This window comes from Etheostoma spectabile, unplaced genomic scaffold (assembly GCF_008692095.1).
Source record: "Etheostoma spectabile isolate EspeVRDwgs_2016 unplaced genomic scaffold, UIUC_Espe_1.0 scaffold00001650, whole genome shotgun sequence".
Taxonomy (NCBI): Eukaryota; Metazoa; Chordata; class Actinopteri; order Perciformes; family Percidae; genus Etheostoma; species Etheostoma spectabile.
In genome coordinates, this window is record NW_022602789.1 from 10,066 (window position 1) to 34,902 (window position 24,837).

Below are 24,837 nucleotides of genomic sequence, written 5' to 3' on the forward strand. Positions count from 1 at the left end.
CGTAGTCTTAGTAGTACCGCTGATCTTTCCTTAGTCTCCTTTCTAGACAGTTCAGGCACTGTATTGTGAGTGTCAATTGTTAGGTAATGTTGGTAATGGCATTTCATAGTGATCATTGTCTTTTTCCGTGATGCCTTCTCTTTTGAAAACGCCATTTTTTTGTTTTGTGTTATTTTGAAAGTGTAAATGATGGAAATAAAATCTAACTTTTTGTGACATATTATACGAATGTTGAATCTGTCATTTGATGCCTTTTGGAGATTTTTCCATCTTTTCTTGGCTTCTTTATGCACATTAATACATTTTTTTACCTGGCCTGTATTGTGAGTGTCAATTGTTAGGTAATGTTGGTAATGGCATTTCATAGTGATCCTTGTCTTTTTCCGTGATGCCTTCTCTTTTGAAAATGCCATTTTTTTGTTTTGTGTTATTTTGAAAGTGTAAATGATGGAAATAAAATCTAACTTTTTGTGACATATTATACGAATGTTGAATCTGTCATTTGATGCCTTTTGGAGATTTTTCCATCTTTTCTTGGCTTCTTTATGCACATTAATACATTTTTTTACCTGGGGTGCCCAGGTGATATAAGTTCTGTTGGCCGGAATAAATTTGTATGTGTAGACTGGTGGTAAGGAGATCTTCTTACTGGAGTAAAAACCCTCTCACTTGTAGGTCATTTACTCTTTGAGAGCTAAATGCTGTGGCTCTTGAGGCCATAGTAGAGAGCTTGAGCTTGACTTGTTCTTTGTTTGCTTCCAAGGCTTCAGCTACTTTACTTAAAACAAAAGTTTTGTCGCATTGAGAATCAGAGCATATACAATGACTTCTTGTGCTGATTGAATTGTAGATGAAAGCCAGACAGGAAGTATTGCAGCTGTTTACTTGTTAGCTTGATCAAGTATTATTCTGTTTGAAATAGCGGCTGTGGTTGTTTCTGCGTGTTGTGTTGAATGATTTTTTCGAATCAGATTTTGCTTGACATGTGATGGTCTTTGTTCACCTTTGGCCCGCTCCTCTTGCAAACAGGTAGGATGCCGCTTGTGGCACATGTTACAAACAATCCTGCTGTGGCAGCTCTTTGACTGGAGACCAGACTTGAGACAACCAAAGCATAGCCTTTCAGCTTGAACTGATTTGATTCTGTCTGAAATGGTTTTCTCCCTGAACTCCCTACATTTGTGCAAAGTATGCCCAGTCTTGTTACAGAAAATTCACGTTATGACAATCCTTTCGTTTGAACTTGTGGTCAGTGTCTTTGCTCCAAAGCTTTGATGTCTTTGGTATTTTGGTTTTTCTGCCTCTCCTTGTTCCAGTGACTGCAATGATGTGACAGGGTTGCAGGCTATTTATGCTTCTTTTGTCAGAAATTTCACAAATTGGCTAAAAGAGGGGAATTGGTTACTCTCTTCTTGTACTTCGATAACTATCTGGTTCCATCTTGCCGTTAGACAATCCGGTAACTTTGAAAGAATTTTCCTGTTTTCATTGCAGTCATTCAAAACTTCCAGTCCCTTGATGTGGACCATGGCCCATCTTCGGCCACGCTTGCAGCTTCTCTGTAGGATTTTGCAATTGTAAATAGGTTCCCGCGTCTCTCCTCCAAAATCTCCCATGCCACAACAGCGGCAGATTTGGTTACGAGTAGAAAAGAGCCTTCAATTGCCTTCTTAGCTTGTCCACTTATGTATCTACGGAGGTAGTATATCTTCTTCTTGTCTTGAATACTTTTCTGGTCGATTAGTGTTTCAAAAAAAAGCCTCCAGTTGTTGTATCTAAATGGATCCCCATTGAATACTGAAGGTTCATGAATTGGAATCCTGTTGGTACTTAATGCACCTGCCAGCACCTTAATAAGCTCTGCTTCACTTTCATTTGAGGAGGTGATCATAGCTTGTGGTAAAGAAGGGGTGGCTGTGGCTCAGTGGTAGAGCGGTTGCCTGCCAATCGGAAGGTTGGTGGTTCGATCCCTGGCCCTGCAGTCCCACGTGGAAGTGTCCTTGGGCAAGACACCGAACCCCGAGTTGCCCCCGGTGCTGCGCATCGGAGTGTGAATGCGTGTGAGTGTTTATCTGAAAGCATCAAAGCAGGTGGTACCTTGTTCGGCAGCCTCGGCCACAGTGTATGAATGTGTGTGAATGCTGAATGTTTCCTGTATGAACGCTTTGAGTAGTTGTTAAGACTAGAAAAGCGCTATATAAATACAGCACATTTACATTTAAGAAGGCAAATGCAGGGGCAGAGGATTTGTGGGCGCGGGTTCGTGATTATCTGCTTTCATCTCATGCTGTAGTATGCATTTCTGTTCTTCTGTGGCCTGCACTTGATCATACACCTGCATTGACACCTTTCATTTCTTCCAAATGCTTTATCTTTCTCCGTTTTTCCTCTAGAGGCCTTTGAAGAACTGCAGGCTCATTTTCCACTTGAGCTTTAATTTTAGCTTCCTCTTCCTCTCTATGTATTCTTTATTTCACGTCTTCCTCTTCTCGCTTCAAACGACGCCTGAAGGCTGCTGCCTTTTGGTCGGCTATCTTCCTTTTTAGCTTCTGCTTCTAGGCGATTTAGTTCTGCTTGCTCTCTTTCTTGTTCTTGTGACACTTTCAGAACAGCTTGGCTTGCAGCAGCAGCAGCAGTTTCTTGACATTTTACAGAGGATCTGCTTGAATGCTCTGAGATGACCTTTAAGATAGAAGTGACAGAGCTTGATTTACAGGTGCTTGAGTCAAAGAGAGACCCTACTTCAGGCCAGTCTTGCTCTTCTTTTTCTGGAATATTTCCATCCAATCGACTGTATCCAGTCGGCTCTGGATACAATAAACCTTGAACACGCTGGACATCTGCAGAAAGACTTGTGACATCGCTGATTATATCATTAAGCAAATCCTCACATAAAGGATCTGTACACTGTTAGACTTTGCTGTAATTTCTACAGTTACTTACCACAAATGGCCCAGTAAAATACCATAATTTTCTTTTCCGGTTAATTACTGTAATAAACATTGCATTATGGGTATTGACATTTCATTTACAGTGCTTTACTGTATATTTTGAATTTGCGGTACACTGTTAAACTCTACTGTATTTCTACAGTTACTTACCACAAAATGCCCAGTAAAATATCGTAATTTTCTTTTCCGGTTCATTACTGTAATATGCATTGCATTATGGGTAGTAACATTTGATTTACAGTGATTTACTGTATTTTTTGAATATGCGGTAGTCTGTTGTAAAACAACAGCAGTAGTGATACTGTAGTTAAATAAGACAGACAGAAAATATTTAGTTAATGTTAAAGAAGCATAGAAATTAAATGGAAAAATAAAATATCTCTATACAATTAAATTATTTCATTTTATAAAGATATTTTACATTTACATTTACATTTATTATGCTTTTAGCTGTGAAGGTAATATAAATTTTGTGATATGACCTCACGACTTCAAAAGAATAGCGGGTAGATACTTCAAAGGTGTTGAAAGAAGTAGCGGCTCGAGACATCAAAGGAGTACCGCTTTGGTCCGTGCGCAGCAGAGTCCGGTCACACACACTCTACTCAGAGAGAGCTGGAGCAGCTTAAGGTAAGATCAATCTTTGCTAATTCTGTGACATTAAAATCTCTGCTGATAGCCTTCGCAAGCGGCGACGTTAGCTTACCGACCTGTGTCATAGCTGGGCTAGAGCAAGCTGTTAACTAGCTTCCCCCCCGAAGGAAAACCAGACGCGCTCCAACCTAACATTTTCCCATGGTGAGGATTAGCTAGCTCTAATTACGACGTTCGGTAAAGCTAACACTACTCGTTTTACATTCGCTGTTCGGCACATCTTTTTTATTTGTCACACCATTGTCTGAAATACAATGTAACCCATATTCTGGGAGTTTAAGGTCGGTTCTGCTAGCTTATGAGCTTGCTGTTGCCGTATTTTGGCTAACATTACCTCCGGTTAATGCTAACGTTAAACTCCCAATTCTGTTGGTTGGTTTGTCAGTGTTTTAGAATGATTAAGCACAACTTATTACAGCTATATTTGTGTAGTTTTTTTAGCTAACAAAAGACGTGTGGTAAATTTAATTCATCGTTAACCACATTAAGCTCTAGTTTTGGTGGCAAATTCAGTGCCTCCAGCATTTATGGAGAGCAGTTTTTTGCCTTAGCTTCAGGGTTGGCCACTTAAAACCATCGTGATGTCCAGCAAAGATTTGCCTCAGTGCCTTACTTTGCAGTAGTATTATTGCTTTCTACCATGGTTATGGTGGAAAAGAAAAGTATGTATTTTCCAAGCCCTTGAACTTAAATTTGACAGATTGTTAAACAAATTATTTAAGGACTCTTTATAATGGCATAGTGATTAACTTTTAATACATCACATAACATTCTGTTATTCTAACAATATAAGAGTTACCTACATTATACTGGTTACCTGCATACTAATGCATGCATTTTTTTATCTTGTTGTAATGTATTTATAACCCCATGCATGCACTTTAAAAAATAATTTTTCATCATTTCAAATGTAGAACAACAACCAGTGACTGGAACAACTGAGAGAGATGGGAGGAAGAAGAAAGCTGGAAGAAGGCTTGACCCCATGACCCACAGGAGCACATGATCCCTTTCAACAATCTATCCTCATACAACAAAAAGTATGTACAGGTATACGTTTTGCAACCTGTGTACTCAAGAATTAGAAATATTCTGTAGACATGTGAAAAAACATCACTAACGGCAAACTATAGGTTTTCTTGTGGAAATGAGCAATGTCCCACTTCCTTTAAACAGGAACCACAAACACATACGTGTGTGTGTGTGTGTGTGTGTGTGTGTGTGTGTGTGTGTGTGTGTGTGTGTGTGTGTGTGTGTGTGTGTGTGTGTGTGAATAAAGGGCTGTATTTAAAGATGACTGCTCTTGATTATGAAAATCTTAAACCTGTTTTTCTTTTAAGATTCTTCTTAAGGATCAACCCAGATGAGGGCACCAAGTGCACTGCTACTGTGGGTACAAGCTACAAGACGGGAAGAGTCGTCCAAAGAAAGGTGACGAGTATGTGCTCCAGAGTCACCACCTTCCTCCAACAGCTCACCGAATTTGAGTGGATGACATCAAACTAGGTAAGCATTTTCTTGTGTGATGTAAAATAGTTAACATCAGAAAAATTATTACACAGTACGATGAAGTGGTGCGGCTACGTACCCTTCCTGCTCCAACAATGACATAACTAAATCATCCTGAATTTACCACTTGTGTAAGTAGAGGTCACAGTTATGCAGCAAAAGCTACAAAGTGTTGTTTTAATTTAGTTAAAAGTTTCTTATGTTTTTTTTGTATAAGTGACTGATAAGAATAACAATCTTTGAAGTTGGTCCAGTACTGAGCGAGAACACTGTGACCTGCAGCTTTCAAACCGGGTTCTAATGTAATCATATAGGGCAAATGTGCGTCGTCAATTTCGTCCACTAAAGTTCTGTTTTTGCCACTGATGGTGTCAACATATTATTTTAAGTTTCTGACACCCTTTGGAAAGGATCCTAACAGAGATTAACCTTTTACTTAAGAGGAAGATCCTTAGTTAGATCAGTTTTGTGAAACGGCTCCAAATCATCATCACCAAACCCATCGACAGACAGCAAAAGAAAGTAGAAAGAACCTTTGAATTATCTGGGGACTTCACTACTGGTGACTTATTTTGTATACTGTCATATTCTGTTTATGCACAAGTTTAAGTTTGTTAACAGTTTAGATGAGAGAAACTCATGATCATTTCTCTGCTTCTCATACAGTCCAGTATGGACCACCTCACCAGAGCATCTCTGGATTGGAGGCTCCATCTTGGCCTCTCTGTCCACCTTCCAGAAGATGTGGATCAGCAAGCAACAGTACTATGGGTCCGGCCTTCACAAATCCTTCTAAGCAGACTGTTCCTCCTTCCAAAGCCCAACAACTTCAGCTTTGTGGTAACAACCACACCACATTTGTATACATTTGCAAATACAGGTTATTTAGTTTTCTTCGGGATTTAAAATGTTCAATTCGTTTTGAGAGTCAATTCAAATGGTAACTACATTGTTCAGACTGTATTTGCCTCTGAATGCTGCCCAGTGTTTTGGCGCATATTTAGACATCGTTTTAGTATCACTTGTATGTCAATTTCTGTTCTTTTGCACTTTCAGAGTTAAAAAATATCTTGTTCCTGATGTTTTTACCTGAAATAAAAATGTATTACTTTTGTACATGGGCTAAAGTCAATTATTTGGAATTTATTAAATTCAATAGAATTTATGTAAAATATTTAAAATTGTTTGTACAGCCAATGCCAAATAGTGTAATACATTGTGAACCACAATTACAATAAAACTATAATACAGCAAGACAATTACAGTATTATTGCAAATTGTAATTATAATATGATTACTGTAAGGGTATTATACAGTAAAACTAAGTTACAGTAAGGGTACTTTTTCTACTGTAAAACTAAGGTACAGTAAAGGTATTATATTACTGTAAAACTAAGGTACAGTAAGGGTATTTTTACTACTGTAAACTAAGTACAGTAAGAGTATTATACTGTAAAACTAAGTTTACAGTAAGGGTATTCTAATACTGTAAAACTAAGTTACAGTAAGGGTATTATACTGTAAAAAACATTCACGGTTATGATACTGTAATCGGGTAGTTACAGTAACTTACTGGCAACGTGTTGCCAGTAACTTACTGTAATCGGGGAGTTACAGTAACTTACTGGCAACGTGTTGCCAGTAAGTTACTGTAAGGGTTTTTATACTGTAAAAAGCAATTACAGTTATGATACTGTAATCGCGTAGTTACAGTAACTTACTGGCAACACGTTGCCAGTAAGTTACCGCAAAAATACAATAAAAAGTCTAACAGTGTAGATTGTGTTAATGGTTGCTTAGAAGATTTAACTTGTATTCTCCATTTGTCATAAGTTAAACCTTTGTTTTACACTTTAATTTGTTCGACTTGCATTTATTTACCCTTCTGTGTTAAAGTTCTGATTCTTTGACTTTGTCTGGGTTGCTGAATTTCCTCTTGCTAGACTTCAAAAGCCACTTGTCATTTTTCAGGCAGGTCTTGAGAATTTGCACTATCCCTACCACTGTCCCTTACCTCAAGTGTAGTTTCATTTGGCTCTGACATTCTCAATCACTGCATTAAATTATCCCATTTTGTAACCCTAGATCAAATGTAAATGCTACTTAAATGTAGATACATTAAAGTTGAAACAGATCAATAGGTTTTAGTTCAAAAACAGCCTTTCAAGAGTTTAAAATGCACTTAAAGACTGGGAAATGTGCAAAATAGCTTAATTTAACTGATTATTATCGTCAAAATACACTCTATATAAAAACACTTTGGAGCACTTGAATAACTTTAATATCAAATGGCAAATAGCCTTCACTTATTAGTTCAACAATGCAACTGAAGTATAGAAAGTTCACTGAGAAAAAAATGTACCCATAACTTAAGAACCTTAATGTGGCTGTAATGGCAAGCTTCAGTTAACTTACATAAGCAGATATGTAACCAATGTAAGTAAAACTCTTTTGGCAAACCTTTACAAAGCCCTCTTCTTAGACCACTCTTGACTTATAAGTGTCCAAGTTACTTATGGCTTGTTTTGAAAATGTTGCCTTTGTTTTGCATCACACGTTGGTCAGTCTTTTTATGGCAGCTCCGTACGTGCGCAGATTGTTAGAAGTCCGTTGATCTTTTGAACTGATGATGTGGAATTGTTGGGTTTCTTTAAATAACATCAGAAGAGTACAGTCTAGACCTGCTCTTTAATGAAAAGTGCTGTGAGATAACTGTTGTTTTGATTTAGCGCTATATAAATAAAATGAATTGAATAATGTAATAAACTTAATGCCCACTCACATCCATGAACAGTTTTCACTGTAATTCCCTCCAAGCACAGGCAGACACAAATGATTTTCTTGCTACTGGTTTATTGAAGTCCTCGCTCCAATCCAGCGTGAAAACTAATAAAACAACATTGACGAGAAAATACAAATAAAATATACCATTTACCAAAGTAAAATGCAGATGAACAAAACAAATACCTTGTTGGGTGGATGCTACGAAGAAAGGGAAGTCTTTGAGTTTTCAGAGGTATACTTACAACCGCTCACATCAAGGTCTGCTTTAGCCAGCATGAAATCTTTACCGGAACACACACGTCCATGCTATCTGCTGGGCTACAACTCACCCGAGAGCTGTCCAACGAAACTTGTAAATGACTTCAAAATAAAAGCATAAATAACAACTTTTACTTAAATAGAAAAAAGGGAAGTATACAAATTACAAAACGTAATTCCAACAGTTACACTGCTGGACACCTAATGGCGGACAGTTCTGGTGGGATAGACCGGGGTCCTGCGGTGTACTGCAGGCTTCCAAGGAAATATGAGCAATAAAGGAGTCATTTAATGCTAACTGTTTCCCCACAGTATTCCTCTCTTCTTAACACTTATACTGTATATATATACACAACATTCATCCTTGTTCCTTGACTTTGTTCTAGTTAGATACACACACTTGTGTATCTAACTTGTGTATGGCTTAGTTGTAAAATAATCATGTGGTCAACTCATGACTCATGGGCTGGACACTAAATGCTGAATGGATTGTTGCTACTTTGCGAATGAGAAAGAAGAGTAGCAAAGTAGCAAATTAATGTTCTGTGACACTTTGATTGATAAACAATAGTTGGACTACTTTTGTGTTGTCCTCCCGAGTCAAGAAGGGACAAATATTTGCATTTTCATCCCTTTTTCAGACTTTTTTTTTTAGTTTTCACTAACACCACCTTACTACCATTAGTTTTACGCTACTTTTTGGAATTATGGTCAACAACCCTCATTTACATTGAATCCCACCTAATATTTGAGTTAAAAAAGCAGAAATTATGAATTATTTTGACTAATAGTTAAGATCAGAGGAATGAAAGTGATCAGTTGTGTCTCAGATATAGACATTTTTTAAAGGGTCAAATTTGACCCAAGGACAACAGGTGGGTTAATATTGTGGTGTTATAATATAAACTGGTTCATTTATTAACTGTATACAATATTTATAGTTTGACTTAAGCTGGAAATAAGCAGCTTGTTGTTTTATTTGATCACATTTGAAGATAAAGCCATTTTGACTTTAGCTATCTGTTCTAGTGTACAGTAGTGTATGTGTGTGTATATATATATATTATAATATTTTGGGTCTTGGACTTTTATAGAGCATTTAACATTGTGATATTGCAATTATTTTTATTGTATTACAGGGTGAAAGTTGCTGGGATTAGATTTTAGAAATCTAATGACTGAATGTAGCCAATGTCAGAAAAACATATGCATAAATGAATATATTTCAAAAGATTTTGTGATATCATTAAAATGCTTAAGAATAGCACATCAGACCACAAATTACATATTTGCAACGCAGCTGTATTTAGAGCTTGAAAAAATCCAATTTCAAAGACTACATGTTCAGATTTAAACCTCTAAAAGCTGCGAAGAAAAAAACAATACGTTATGGTCAGTGTTTTGCCCATGATGTTGACAGTTAAATCCATCATATTACAGGAGGCTGACAGCGTTTCCAGCCCTTTTTTTGCCATCAAAGCTCCCTTTGCAGAATAACTTTATTTTCATGACTGTAAAAAATATGTTGAAATGTTGCTATACAAATACTGTAAGTGTTCATCTTTCCATATGACGCATGTAGGCTAATTAATTTGGGCTGTAGAATGCTGTTGAAGATGCTGAATTCCCTCAACAGTAGACATAAAGTGGAGTCTGTGTGATTGTGGTTGATGAGAGAGGAGGAAAAACTAAGTGCCTGAAAGTGAATAGAAGAGTGTGAGTAAATGCATTTAAACCCAGACTGAAGAGTTTCAGAGAAACCCACCTGAAGGCACCTCCTGCACCATGCGCAAAGCCAACCCTGCACAGCCAAATCTAATGTTTAAAAAAAAAAGAAAAAACAATCCACACGACCAACAGTGTAACCCCACTTCACACTGAGCTGTACATACTGTACTCAACATCTGAGGATGTCGAGAGTTAGAGGTCAGAAGTTATGTAATAATCCTCGTTCTGCTCCCTGCACACTGTCTCTATATTTGGCAGCAGGCCATTAAAAAAAGTAGCAGCTCTGGGACTCCAGCTCGAACAATTACTTATTCACTTATTCAACAGTGGCTTTGTGGGCCGTGGGAGGACTGGGTGTGTGTGCCTGTCATTATTAAACCACTGCTGTCACAAGACACCTGGGGGGCACACTCGCACACATACACAAAGTCTGCTTCCTCTCCCATATTCTCTCTCTGTCCGTCTCTTTAAACTAAACTCTCCTTCCATTTTTTTTCCTAAGCAGTATTTCAGTGTCTAAGCAGAGGGAAAAGGACTGGTTTCTTGCTGGAGTTCAATATTTTAGCCAGAAGGGGGGAGGTAGGAATTTTGATGGCCTGCAGGAAGAAAAGCATGTGTTGGATTTTCCTTCCCGGGATGTGAAATAACATTATCCAAAACCAGGAAACAGATTTGACATAATGTAATGCTCTAACATGACATTAAACTTACATCTGTGCACTTTATCATAGGCAAACAAAATGATGTAGTCCTCTATTGGGTAATTATGGTGTTCTTAATGCGTGGTGAAGAAGTAACTCAGATCCTTTACTTAAAAATGTAAAAATACCAATACTACTATACTCAATATACTCAGTTACATGTTCAAGCCCTGCATTTGGAAAACGTACAGAAGTACTAACAGCTAAAGTGTCATCCTGCAGAATGAAAGGCCCCTGTGACTGACATGATTATGATATTCTTTGATTTTTACTGATGCATCAAGAAGTGTTGTGGCTAATCAATCCAGTTTTCAGTTCGTTATATGCAGTGAGGTGTTTTATTCCATAAATCAAAAGACAAATCTGACGGGGTTGTGAGATGATAATGGGAGAGAAAATAAAAAAAATCAAATGTTTCCTTTTTTGGTAAAATGTGTAATGTATAATATGGGCTCATAGTTATTCAACTGAAACCAATGTCTCTTTGGTGGAAACTGTTGACAACTCACACACAACTGCCTTTTTGTGAGGGGTCACAAGACAAAAAGGTTGGGAACCATTGGTTAATCTTGAATTTTATTTAATTAGATTATCGGGAATTTTATGTAAATCTTAATCTGAAAAGAAACAAGTAACTATAGTTGTCAAATAAATAAAGCGTGGTAAAACGTAACAAGTAGTGGAGTAGAAGTATGAAGTAGCATAGTACTCTAGTCTCAAAATAGTACTTGAGGAAAAAGTGTTAGAGTGCTTAGGCCTTCATATTCCTGAAGGAACAATCAATGAAAGCCCTTCATTCTCTCCAGTCTTGTGCCTTTCAGAATCAGAATCAGAATCAGAATCAGCTTTATTCGCCAGGTATGAGTACACACACGAGGAATTTGTCTTTGGAGCATCGTTACTCACACTGTGCTTACACATACATATCAACCAAAACAGAAATATACACACTAATATATACACAATATATACATACTCTAAACAGAAACAATATAGAGGCATGAGTGCAATGAAGAGATCAATACAATTATTTAAATGTGCATAGTGCAAGGGTACTGGGATAAATAGTAATACGTTATTATATTACAATATTCAATTTCAATCCAGTTGCTGCCATGACAGCCGCTATCAAAACTTCAATTACAAAGCACTTACAATCAAAACTGGTCCTGCTCTCATGCTTGGATTCAGATCAGTCTTTTCTTCGTCAAACAGCGAGTGAGTGAAAGGTGACACTGAGGTAGATTTCCGCACATTCGCCTCCATCAAAAGAGGTCACAGTTTGACTTTTGCAAATGATGACAGGGTTTTTTTTCTCACTGCTCCAGACAACACTCATCAGATATGATTGTGTGAAATGCAGTGAAATGAGGCTTAATTGCAGTGCAGCAAATGGTTGGTAATGATCCAAGCAGCACCTGAATACATTTACAGGAATCACAAAAGAGAGCTGAATTTTATTTATATCTTAATTGATTAGGACAATGCACATTAATGAACATTTCTGTTAATGCGCCAGTGTTAGCCATTGGCTAGTTTCAACTGTAGTCCTACCTAAGATGCATGTCTTTTTATGGTGGGAAGAGACCGGAGTACCCGGAGGAAACCCACGCAAACACGGGGAGAACATACAAACTCCACACAGAAAGGTCCGGAACGCCCTGGATTCGAACCAGAACCTTCTTGCAGTGAGGCAGAAGTGCTACCCACGTAGCCACCGTGCTGCCGTTTTTGTCAAATTTTGTCATTTTGCATGTGTGAAAGAGACAATTATGTATACAAGCCTAATCAGTGTCAATTTTGATTTACACAATTTGTGACTCCTCTGACAAGTGGCAAGCACTTATTATTTTTACGTCACTGCTGTCACCTATGATGCCACTTGATAGGATATAGTTCACTAAGTATTTCATGTGGAGACAAACTTTGCATCAGCCAAGGTGAAGTAAGTCAAAATATGAGTTTAGATGCATCCCCTTATCAAATCCTATACTATATTATCTGTGCTTTCTTCTGTTTGTCATTATCACTGGTTCTGTTGCATTCCGCGTTCCCAATGCTGCCAACTGACTTTTGTCAAAGTTACTTTCCTATTTGCACCTTATTAACTTAACTCCCTTAATGAGCATGTGTGCTGAGCCAATATTCAATAAGTCATAATCAGCCTCAACAGTATGAGTGAAATGACTATAGCAAATCTGAATGACATTAAACACTTTCATTAAACCTACATTATGGAACACAAATGAAACAAGAGAGGAGGTTCGAAAACAGCTTATAGCAATGGAGATTGAGCTATTGTCAACTGGAATCCATTACTAGTCCCATTAAAGGCCTTCTATTGAATTCCTTTTTGGAAAAGGGAAAAAAGAACAGTTGTTTCAACAGCTTGTGAAAAGAGGGAGGGGAACTGAGTTATAGCATAAACCAAATTAAATAGGCAACTCCCCCTCCTCCCCTCTTAGGCATTATGGGAGTAGTGTCATTGTGGAAATTGCACTGGGGTTTTATATCTGCTTTCAAACACTCATAAAACACTCTGCTTCAAGGAACATTAAAGAAGTGGAGTCTTAAATAAAGGAACACCCTCACATCACAACGTTGTTTTACTTCACTTAGGAGGACATTGCGTTCACTCAAAGAAAAAAAGAATTAGGAAAAGAATCGGATTGTGAATGACCCCATAAGTATACTGTATTCCTGGATTTTGGACCCCACAAATGCAGTTAAATAAAACCCACACACAACAATGTACTTGTATGTCTATCCTTGTGAGGACCAGAGTTGCCCTAATTCCATTGGCCCTTAATTTGTTTGAGTTAGTAAATAACATGTACAGTATCTTACTACACTATGTTTTGATTATGGTCCTGTTCTGTAGTGGTAATTGGCAAGAAAAATACAGACAACAAATAAAGAAAATCTGTGAGAAATCTGTTTCCATGCCCCTTAATAACAAGCATGATCAGATTCAAGCAAATAAGAACTGAGCCATTTCATAGATGGTAGAGAATTAATGACAGTGGGCATGAACTATGGTTCTCTGAATGACGGCCAGACGTACTTTATGTAGCATTAAAATATGTATAGTAAGAGGAATGGTACCGAAAAAAGTCCTCAGGGATGTTCGGGCTTGCATGATAAACTAGTCATTAAAGCTGCAATTATTTTTTGTGGCATCTTGAGGGCAGTGGTTGACTTTCTAGTTGCTAACTTTTCCACCTGCTGTTTAATCTTAGGCAGGTATATACAATGGGTTTCTTAGAGAGTTTTCAGTTGCCTGCTGCAGTTGAATAGCCACCTGGGCTTGAAAACCCTGCACCATAAAGGCTCTGTTAGTTCAGAGAACCTAAAGTTTTGTGGTAATTTCCTGTGGATTACCACAGATTTTTTACATTACACATAGTTAGTTGATCCATTAAAAAAAATACCGTACCCAATAAAGCCTAACCCCCTAACCAAGTCTTAATCCTCAAAAGCCCTTTGAAGTACTGAGGATCAGACAAAATGCTCTCACTTTTTCTAAAATCCCAGTTACACACACACACACACCACACACACACACACACCCACACACACACATACCTCATTGGTATATTGGAAGGTAATGATTTTCTTCTTTACAACAAGTTCCACTATTGTTTCTCATTACCGGCACTGTCTGTGTGTGTGTTTTTAATGAAAGCACAGTTGCTGTGTGTTTGCAGGTGCCACCGCAAGTCACAGAGCATTCAAATGGCAGTCACACCCAGCATTCGTATCCACCTACTGACACACCTTCAGGCCCAGACATAGAAGCACAGGCAGACTACCGGGGATAAATAAAATAGTAGCAATGCGATCGTATTTCATCCATACTATCAGCTGGTGCAAGACCATCTGTGGCAACACCTTAAATGAGTTCTTGTGTCCCCCACGGCAAGATGGAGCACCGCTGATAAAGCAGAGATGCAGGCTTCGGCTTTCTAGTTTACACTGCTACTAAATCAGTTTGTCTTCGGCACCACTGTTTGGCTGTGCGTTTCTTACGAGGATGAACTGGAAACAGAGACGGCAATAACAATGGTGAAGCCTTTGCTAACTTTGTGTATTTAGTGTGTGAGTGTGTGTGTGCGTGTGCGTGTACGTGTGCGTGGTGCGCGTGTGTGTGTGTGTGTGGCTATGCAGGTGACTGGCAAGGGGCACAAAATGACCTGAACTGGAAACAGAGAAGGCAATAACTTGGGTGAAGCCTTTCCTAACTGTGTGTATGCATGTGTGTGTGTGGTGTGTGTGTGTGTGGTGTGTGTGTGTGTGTGTGTGGTGTGTGTGTGTGTGTGGTGTGTGTGTGTGTGTGTGTGTGTGTGCGTGTAGCTTTGCAGGGCACAAAATGACCTAAACTGGAAACAAATAGAAAGAAACAATAAAGTTAAAGAGTTGCATAAATCATACATTATTATAATGTAATATATCGGATCATATTATTTCATTGCTACTTTCTTTTTATAGTTGATTAATGTTTCCTGTTGTAAACAACTGATGTATGATTGCTCTTTCTGCAATCCCTTTTGTTCAGTTTTGTAGCAGAATAAATGGTGTTCACAAAAATCTATTTAGAGAAACTTGATTAACAGAAAATGTATCAGGTAACTTGTCATTGTATTTACATTTGATTGCCCTTCTCTATTTTGAATTATTGTGCTGACAGAAATTCCTTTGCAATCTGATAAGTCAAAGTCAGCAAGGACATTTCTACTCTTGGGCTGATCAGATCATCTGTATTGTGAACATTTTACACATGGCAGTCAATCTTTTAATCCATCGTAGTGCACACTAGATCCCGTGCAAATGAACTCAATTACATTTGAAGTATTTAATCATATGTCCGCTTGGTCTTGTTTCAGCAGGTGATGCTACTTTGGAAAGAAGTGGATTAATCTCACCTTTAACAGTGGTCTTTTTTTTCACTCTAGCATGCTTTCTGTGGGGAAAGATGCCCCCACCAGCCACAAAAACCATACTGCACTCAAGGAATTCTTACGAAAAGCAGAGGTTATACTATCTGCTATTTACTTTAATTTACTTATCATGTCATACAGTATATAAGACTGGTGTACACTGTTAACATCACACTACTTTCACTTTACCTTGTAATTTTTGTCTCTACAAGCATTCTAGTATTGTTTATATTTACATTATATTCTTATTTTAGTTTTTATATAACTTATTATTTCATTATTTTGCTTCTCTATTTATCTGTATATGTATATTGCTGTCCTTGTGCTAGAGAGCAACACATTTCAAACTTATTCTTATTTGAATTCATAACTGATACTCTCTTTGTTGAATCCCTTGTTTCATCTTGAGTTGCAGGAAAAATCAAATCTTTGTTTTCTACACACACTATGCAGGCCTCTCAATCGAACACACAATTACCTAATTTCTTAAATTTTGAGTTAAGGGTTATGATAACAATAAATCACTTTGCCAAAAGCACAATTACAATCTTCTCTCTCTCTTTCTCTCTCCCTGTGTGTATGTGGGTGGTTTATTAATACAAGGTAAAATAATTTTAAAAATGCCAATATTCTGCTCATTTTCAGATTCATACTTGTATTTTGAGCTTGTACCAGTATAGGTATCCATGGTTTCATTTTCAATAAACACCATATTGGGTTGTACTGCAAAATTGCGGCAGATCCTGTTTAGGTCTCTGTTTTAGCTACAGAGTGAGACATCTCACTTCTATACTATCTTTGTTGTTTGCACATGCTCAGTAGCTAGGTAAGATCACATCAGCTAGATAACTCTTTCTACAGCTTTGGTCGGTACAAGGCAGGATTAGCTGGGAGACTTCTTCTAGAAGAGGGCCACTTGTGGAATATCTGCAGAACAGGGACAGGAAGTAGTTCTTTTGGAGATGATGGTCAACTAGTGGCTGTTGTAGCAGTGCTTCGCCATTGAGAATGAGCTAGCTACGGTTAGCCACTTGTCTCTAGTGACGTAGAAAGCCGTGTAGATTTTGAAAAGATCACCCGGAGACTGAAGACAGAGGAGATTCAGAAACCGGATCTCACTCAGAACAGCATGGGTAGTTTTGTTTCCAAGTTTATATGCGTGTGGAAGCACCAGAGACACAAAATAACACCCCAAATCATATATATTATTAATACATTTTCATAACATGGGCACTTTCATGTTCCATCTTTTATATAGGCCTACAAAAGGTAAAACACAAAACACACAGAATCACTGATTGTTGACTACAGAATGATGCTGCTCATAACAGGATCACATCTTCCAAAGCCAGAAAAAAAGAATGCAGCTTATGGATTTCAAAGGAATCAGCAAGCACTCATAAAACATTTAAATATGACATGAACAAAAAATGTCAAACCTCACAACGTGCTAAAGTCACAAGCAAAATCGGCATTTAAAAAAAAGAAAATAACAGCAAACATGCCGAAAATCCTGTTGATTAAACATTCTGAGTAACACATATTTTGCAATGCAAGTGTTGCGAGAACAGAGAACAGAGACATATAATGTACTGAAGCACAACATGCAAGCCAACACATCCTGTTGTGTTCGGGTTTCTTTCAAACAAATTTTCCAAAAACGTGGCGTGGATCGTTCCCAACAACGTTCCTCACAAGTTAGATAAATAATCTAAACTACTTTCATTGAATTTGGGTGTTTGTCAATTTTATAGCATTTGGAGAAAAAAGCTATTGGTAAAAGAACTTAAAAAAAAAAAAAGAAATTCAATAAAAGTGACTAAAAGTGAAAAGATGTTGACAAAAGTAATAAAAATGTCAAAAAAGTGACAAATTAAAAATCTGAAAAAAAAAAACACAAACAGAAAATTTTAAAAAGCTCAGAAAAAGTCGACAACCGTCGAAAAAGTGACAAAATCATTGGAGGAAAAAGAAACCTAAAAATACACTTGATAAAAGCTTTTTCATTTTAAATTTCCACAGATCACACAAAAGCAATTTACCACTGATGGTGTAGAAAATGTAATTCAAACTGAAACAGGAACGGGAACATAAAGACAGGATGTCCTCTGCACAATCACCACTCAGCCGCCCGACCCTGAAACAGACAAAAATGGAAGTCACACATGTGAAACCCAGAAACATATGTATTTATATGTACATATTTAGGTATATGTGTCTATATGTATTGTATGCATATGTACAGTATATATACATCGCACTGTTGCTTGCTCTGGAGGAAACTACTAGAACTGTTGGGTCCTTGTAAATTCTGGAGTGTGGTCTATCTGTAAAGTGTCTTGAGATAACTCTTGTTATGAATTGATACTATAAATAAAATTGAATTGAATTGAATATAAATATACATACATATATACATATATATGCCTACATATATAAATATACATACATATACAGTATATACATACATACATATGTACACATATATACATACATACATATGTACACTTATATACATTTATATATATATATATATATATATATATATATATATATATATATATGTATACATATATAACGATAATTTATTTCTTGCAGAGTGTTAGATGAGAAGATCAATACTGCTCTCATATCTGTCCAGTAAATGTATGGCTACAGCTAGCTGACAGTTAGCTTAGCACAAAGACTGGAAGCAGGTGAAAAAAAGCTAGCTGGCTTTTCGCAAAGTACTGGAGCACGTCTCAAGAATTAACATGTCATGTTGTGTTTGTTTAACCGGCCAGCACATGCTAGCCGTTTCCCCTGTTGCTAGTCTTTGTGCTAAGCTGAGTTGAGTAGTTACTCGCTGTGGTTGGTATTCTCTACCGAGGAGCAGTATAAAACAAGATAACACGTTGCCTGCAGGGTTCCTGCTCACTGCCTGCATGGCGTGAGTGTGTCAGCTGCGTGGCGTGTTCGTTTTGATTCTGGCTCCTATGTTAACAGGTTAGAGCTTGCACACTGTCTGCGCGACACTTACGTCTTAGAAAACGCGTGCATGCTAGAAATAGTACGACACCTAATTTTCAAGCGATACGCAAGCGTGTTGGAAACGTTCCAGGCAAATTTGAATACGAAAAGATGTTTGTCATTTTGACACAAATACATTTAATAAATTACATTTTAATGTCTGAAAGTCTCCAGGTTTTGACATAAATGCAGATATGTACTGTATGTAATTTACCCTTGTGTTGTCTTCTCGTCAAAATTGAAAATCAACACTTTTGTTGATGCTTTTTATCAATGGTTTTATCTTTTTCTCATGTTTTTGTCCCTTTTTTCAACATTTTTTCAACGTTTATTACTTGTTTTGATGTTTAACATTACGTTACACTAACTTATAACTTTAGTTTTACAGCTATTTTGGAATTTATGGTCAATAAACCTCATTTATAGGAAATTATAATATAATATAATAAAAAGAGTTAGAAAAGCAGAAATTAGGAATTATTTATACTAAAATTAAAGGAATGTATGTTGATGGATAATCACAGACTGGAATATGTCAACTTTACTCAATACTATTTCAAAACCACTTCAATTGTTTTTCAAATACTATAAATTAAGACAAAATTAATGAAAGTTGAGATTTGTGCTGACAAAGAGCGTTGTGTGGAATCAATCATGTCATTTTGGGTAATCAAAAGGACATAGGTAAATGGGTCAATTTGACCGAGGACAACATGAGGGTTAAAAAAAAATGACGGATTTTCAAATGTTGCACCTGTCAATATAGAACAAATACTCTGTAGGCTATTTTGCTGTCAATACTGCCGATGTTGTCTTTGCTTATCAAATCAGTATATATATGTTTAACATGAAGTATACTACTGAAGAACACGCTGTTATTTCATTGTATCAATGGGAAACATACATGTGTCCAGTCAAGGATTGGCAGCAGTAGCAGCGTGTCAGGCACGTTCTGGTGTGCAAAGACAGAAAATGACACGCAGCCGCCATGCGACTGACATGCAACAGAAACGTGTGCAGGAGCTCATAGAGAGCCGGGTAAGCTGTTTCCAGTCTTTGTGCTATGGGACTGTTTGTTTTTTTATTTAGGGGCTACCGGAGTAGTTTTGGGTCTTGAGTCAACACAGACTTGACCCTCCCTTTGCCAACAGTCCATTTTTCTAGCCAATCATTTCTTAAAGTGATTGTGAAAAAAGGCATGACCCTCCCCAACAATTATCGAGACTGTTCTGGTTTGTGCTTGGTAAAGATGTTCGGATAGCGCTGTAATTCTGCCGAAGCTGAACATTATCCAAAATTCCATTTCTTATGGTAAATTTGCGTCAATTTGGGAGCTTGCATGCCACCACTCCTTCCTTCTCAAATGACTTGAAAAGGCTGTTGTTTGCACAATTTCACAAATAATCACGAAAGGATATTGGAGTTAGGTATTGCTGCAGCCTGGAGACCTCCCGTCTCAGGCCGTCAAAATAAAAGCTTGCGTCTGGGCTGCTATGTTTTCATACATTGGTGCTTTTGAACTAAAACCTTGCTAGTGACTAGCACTTTGAGATTTTACTGTTTTCATGAATACAAAGGTTGGGTGACCCTCCCCCCTAGATTACAAAAGTTGGATGACCCTCCCCTCAACAAAGAAAAAAAAAACATGACCCTCCATTTTCTTTAGGTGGTCCATTCCATAAATAACAAATGGCCCCTAAGCTCAGCCTTCCGGCTGCTTATTGTAGCCACTGAACATATATGACAGTGCTATTGATCTAACTTTCAGCAAGACAGACAACAGGTGCATTTCCAAAAATGTCAAATTATTGCTTTAAATATTGCAATCAAGTAACAAACAATACATAAAATTAATTAATACAAACGGGAATACCTTCCTTTCTTTTCCTTTTCCTTGTGAAAAGTATGCCCATCCGTCTGAATCCAGCGGAGTTTAAAGTCCGGTAATCCATGGTTCTTTAGTTTAGCATGCAGCTGTAAAGGAATAAAAACTGTAAATATCACTTTATTACAGTTTTTGACACACATCTCCCTTGGATTTCCCCCCACTGGCAGATAATGTAATGAACATGAAAACATAACCCAGGAATTTCTTACTATCCTGTTATATCATGTGTTTCTTTTATTTATTGGAAATTTAAAATCGTATTTTATGTTTTGGATATGTGAACTTGTATCCATTGCTGCAGAAATGGTGATCATCTCGGGTTAGGGGTTAGGGTCAGGGCTGAGAGAACATAGGCACGCTCCTGAACATCGTTGTTTTTAGCAGCTTCAAACTGTACCTGCTCCAAAATCTGCTGCTGAACAGCAGGATCATTCAGCTCGGCCTCAGACTGGAACTTTAACTTCAACGTTGTTTTCTTCTGAGGAGGTGGATAAGACACATTTTGACAGATGAAATGGTTCTTTGCCCCACAGTCAACATTGAACCAAGTTCCTGTGGTTGTGTTCACCGCGGCACAAGATTTAACAGTCCCCCCAATGTTGTCAGGCTGGCCCTGGTTCCAGTTATTAAAGTTCCTGCGGGTCTTGTCCGACCAGTTGACCAGGTCCCTCTGTAAAGACCGATCCAGGTCTTTCCTGACAACAAGGAGCTGATGGCATTATTCTCAGACATGTTCTTCACGCTGACAAGGTCTGTGTAGTTGGACCTACAGTATGTCCTAGCCTCGTACCAATTCATCTCTTGTTCACTAAAATGTACAAGGAAGGACCTTCGTCTGAAAGAAAACAGAGAGACGATAAGGACAGTATGTAGGGTGTCAATCGGATTTAGAAAGACACTGGTTTCCAAGGTAACTTTTACTCTCTAATAAGTGCTGACAGTTTTTCATTTTTATGATGATTACATTTTTGTGATTGAAATAGACCTACTTGTATTCTTTGTGGTGTCAGTCATTTCAATATTTTTGGGATATTTTCCCCTCTGGTGTCTATCACAGCAAGCTCTTGATTACACATTATTTTCATTTTCCCTTCCACATAGAAACTCTCCCCCCATTCCAGATCCAGCCCCTTCTGCTTGTCCTGCACTGGGCCCCTTCCTGACAGTCCCATCACCTGGCCTCCCTGCAGCACACCTGTTGCTGTCAGCCTGCAGTACCGCCACATTTTTTTTCAGATTGTCTATTATGCGTACGCCTTGGATTTTCAGGCTTTTGTTTGCCTGCCTGAGCTTTGCACTGTGTTAACACATTGCGGCTATTTTCATAATTGGACATTTCAACCCATTCAGTTTTCAGGAATAACATCGTGCACAGCTGTCAGTTTTCAGAAAGGTGTTTGTTTACACATACCCGTATATATGTAGGTATATGTACACATATATGCATGTATGTCTATGTGTATATGTAAGTATGTATATATATACAGTGTATATATATATATATATAATATACAGATATATACATATATACATATACACATATATGTAGGCCTATATATATATTATATATATGCCGTCAATGCTGTCAAGAGCATGCCCAACCTATAGGTGGCAGTGGAACCTATTTATCTTCATTGTTCTCTATCAAATTTCGTGGCGTTATATAATGTTATGAAAATATACATTTAATGGTTGCTCTGTGTCATTTTGTGACACTCTGTGTCATTTTCAATCTATAAAAAATAGACTTAGAAATGGCCTGCCATCGAAACTGCGTGAGGTGTTATTTTTAATTGTAATTGCAATTGTATTGGCAATTATTTCTGTTTCTCTACATGTACTTCTTTTAATTACATTTTTCTTTGGTTGTTCTTTGTATAACAAGTTACCGGTTTCTACCTCACCCTATGTATTTTTGTATTCCTCAAATGTCATTTGTTTTTTATGTTCTTTGAAACAAATAAAACTCAAACTAAAAATTACTGAAACAATTACCACCATGATTATGATCCCATTACGTTGAGACTTGAGGGCATTTTAAACAAATACATAACCTTTCTCTTCCTCTGGCTTAAAGTGTTCTAAAATTCTAATTAAGCAACTTGGAACTGAACTCAGTAAAACATCTTTCTTACCATAATAGCAGACTGCAGGATATGATCCCATACAATTATTGTCAAACCAATTCCCATCTGCATTCATCACAGTGCAGGAGTTATTCAACTTTACATTGTTAGAATTATTCTTGCTCCAATTACTGAACTCAAAGGTTGCATTTCCCACCGTCCACCTCCACCCTGACATGACGTCATAAAGCCCTATCCATGCGTATTTCATAGGGCCTGCAATACACTCAGCAGCATGTATTGTCCTTTTGATTGGTCACAGTAGAGAGGTCAGTGAACGTCTTTCTGCAGTAACTCTGAGCTTCAGCCCAGGTCATTAATCTCGGCACATAGTGGTACTCTCTGATGATGTGTGTAGACAGAGTAGACAACCCTGATGGACAAAGAACTGTTTTATTTACAGCACAGCCATGCATTCTACTGTAATACAATAACCATGCAACAAATAAAACCGTTATAATGAATTAAAAGTATGTAATGATCACGTTTTATGGAAACTGTCAGCTATAATGTGATTTCATTCTATAAATATTGATTGATATGATAGTTTGAGGTGATGTTACTACACAGTTTTCACACAAAATCATTTCTCTCACCTGAGAGAGTGAGCATGAACAACAGTGTCTTCTCCATTCTGAAAACAAAAAGATGCAGAACACATACATTTCTTCTCAACATGCAAAAAAAAAGGACCAGGATCAGTGGCAGAAAACTAGTTTTGCTCAAAAGAAAGAAATGCCTGAAAAAACTCTGGGATGGGAATTAGTGTTAAAACCACATTTGGGGAATACAAGTTTTTATTCCGGGCATGATACAGTAACAAGTTATTGGCATACAGGATAAAAGGTTATAGCATCCAACTTTCTTCAACATGTATTTACATTTTTCACACATATGACAGATTAATTCTAAGTGGTAAGTGAAAGCTATCAAACAATTTCAGTGCTATAATTCTTTGGCGGCTAAGGAAGAGGTCATATTATTTATGAAGAAGAAGATAGAAAAAAATGAATTAAGGCACAAGATAGTTGACCTACCTTTGAAAGTTCCAGCTGTTGTTTCTGCAGTTCATTCAGACGCATCTCAAATCTTTAGCTTTCCTTCAGTTTTATTCACTTTCTCCCTTCCTTCTCTGAACTAATTATGCAAACCCATTGTCATTCATTTGCTCCTGACCTTAGAATACAGGATGCTGAAACACACAAATCAAGATGGTCAAATTGAGCGTGTCTCGGTTATTAAGTACATTATGACCCAAAGACAATGGAAGGTACAGGTAGCACAGGTAATAGTTAACCCATATAGTAGGAAAAAGTCAGATTGGAAAATGTCTATCTATCCTGTGTAATGGCTTTTTTACTCCAGGTAATTAGACTGAATGAAAAACACACACATACATAGTGTGTATAGGGAATGCATTATGTCAACGACGGATCTTTGTGGGGACCTGTCATTGACATAATGCATTCCCTAGCCCTTTCCCTAACCCCATCACAACTAAATGCTTAACCTTAACCCTTACCCTAACCCTAACCATTAACTAATTCTATCCGCTAACCCTGATTCTGAACCCCTAATTCCTCACACACCACACACACACACACACACACACACACACCACACACACACACACACACCACACACACACGCTGTCTTGAATATAATTCAATTCCCTGTGCAGTATTCATTCTGTGTGAAATAGTCCCTGTTTTGCCAAATAGGCCTTGAATGTACATATATACAGTATATCTATGCTAGTATAGTATATTTATGTTGTATGTCTTTTTCTATTTACAGTTTTCCTTCATTGTCTCTTAGATAGACAAATTTTATCATATTTTAAATGTCCCTTACATTTTCTACTGACAAGTGACAATAAAAATCTGGTATTTTAATCTAAACCTAACTAGTAAATCCACTTCTGAAATGTATTGAAGCAGCATCATATTAAAATGCTCAAGTAAAGTATTTGAAAAATGTACTTGTGTACAATGGCTGTGTTATTTTATCTAGTGGCATGGCCCCACTAAAGAACAAATAAAACAACAACATGAAAAAATACACTGGCCTAAAATGTTGTTTTATCACAGCAACAGTCTTACACAGTCAATTGGGCTGGGAACTGTGCATGACAGAAAAAAAAAACATCTTCACTAAAGAGCATTGGACCTCATGTGGCCTTTTCTTTGACTAGGCCATATTTGTTTGCTATTAGGTGTTTAGGAAATCCTTAAGTAATTATGTAAAACCAATTCCATTGTTTACATGAACCGAGCATGGACTCTCATTTTC

The 24,837-nt window shown here is 37.4% G+C and overlaps 2 long non-coding RNA genes across 2 annotated transcripts; one reads left to right on the forward strand and one right to left on the reverse strand.

Moving 5' to 3' along the window:
* The first annotated feature begins 3,411 nt into the window (after positions 1-3,411).
* Positions 3,412-5,970, forward strand: LOC116675217 (uncharacterized). Its single transcript, XR_004328323.1, has 4 exons — positions 3,412-3,581; positions 4,520-4,645; positions 4,946-5,111; positions 5,781-5,970. It is a non-coding gene; the product is annotated as an uncharacterized LOC116675217 (long non-coding RNA).
* On the reverse strand, positions 5,818-24,053 carry LOC116675218 (uncharacterized). The gene is made up of 4 exons (XR_004328324.1): positions 24,044-24,053; positions 21,784-21,794; positions 20,150-20,155; positions 5,818-5,892 (listed from the first exon to the last, which is right to left on the reverse strand). It is a non-coding gene; the product is annotated as an uncharacterized LOC116675218 (long non-coding RNA).
* Positions 24,054-24,837: the final 784 nt, after the last annotated feature.